Genomic DNA, 1,469 nt, shown 5'->3' with positions numbered 1-1,469 from the left:
GCATGTCCTTAACACATGACCCAAAAATCTACTCTTGTGTAAATAAAATGACATTTTTACATACTACACACTTGTAGTCAAACATTTATAAAATGTATATATGTTAGAAACTAGAGGCTGGGCATGGTGATGCAAACCTGTAATCCCAGCACTTTGAGAGGCCAAGGTTCGTGGATTGCCCAAACCCATGATTTTGAGATCAGCCTGGGCAACCTGGCAAGACTTCATCTCTACAATCAATCAAAAACATTGCAGGGCATGCTAGTGTGCACCAGTAGTTTCATTGATTTGAAAGAATGAGGTAGAAGGTTCGCCTAAGTCCCGCCAGTCGACACTGGGTGGACATGAGTGTGTCACTGCACTCCAGCCTTGGCAAAAGAGTGAGTCTCTAACTCAAGAAAAAAAAACTGGAAACACTACAAAAGGTTTTCAAATTTGAAAGGATCCATGACCTAGAAAACGTAATAATATTAAGTAATGACAAGAAAAACTAATGATGCGCACATTACTGTTGAATTTACAGACATGATGCTGAGTGAGAAATGTCAAGCTCTGACCATCAGAAGAACTTCCAGCTTTCTTCCTCCTTGATTCTCCCACAAGCTAGATGGCCTGGAGATTAGTCTCTACCTCCCACGCATTCATTTAAAATTTACATTTGATGAATATTGATACATGTGTCATCCTTGATTTTCTCCACCACAGGCACATGATATTTTGATAGTTGCATAGAATGAATAAAGAACAAGTAGGGATATTTAGGGTTGCTTTTTTTTCTTTGTGATATTTAGAATTTTTACCATTTATAGAATTTTTCATTTATTTGTGCTGCAAGTATTTCAGATATCACTTCTTCCTGTATTGAAATATACAATTTATCATTGTGAACAAAGTCACTGAACATTCCATTAATAATGACAGCATCAGAACTTATTTATTCTTTCTAAATTTATGTTTGTGAACACTAATATGTCAAGATGGCTGTACAGGACTACGCATGTGTCAATATTTATCAAAAGAAAATTTTAAATAAAGCTTATTACATGACAGCTAAAACTCAGTAAGTTTGTTACACATGAAAAATACCAGTAGATTAACAAAGAGCACTTGAAAATAAATAAATGTACCTGAAATAAAAGAGACTGCTTAAAATAAACCTACATGAGTTCTAAACTTCTCTACATTTTAAAGAAAATTGGAGACTGTTGTAAAAGCAAAAACTGTTCTCCTTACAGAAAAGTAGTTCAGTAATCCAAACAATTAATGTCAGGATCTCTTGGACTAGGTTGAGGAAGTTGGTTATGTCCAGGAATGAGAAGCTCAGGCTCAGACAGCAGACTATCATCGTAATATGCCCCTGGACACATCACCGAACACCTCCAATCTCTGTGTTTTCCAGTGTTACAGTGGAAAATTATGGTAACGTTGAAAAACAACATAAATCTATAGTCTATAAATATAAAAATAAG

The sequence above is a fragment of the Carlito syrichta genome, unplaced genomic scaffold (genome assembly GCF_000164805.1).
Source record: "Carlito syrichta isolate Samal-C Ts95f unplaced genomic scaffold, Tarsius_syrichta-2.0.1 Scaffold288569, whole genome shotgun sequence".
NCBI lineage: Eukaryota > Metazoa > Chordata > Mammalia > Primates > Tarsiidae > Carlito > Carlito syrichta.
Note: the sequence above shows the minus strand (reverse complement) of the source record.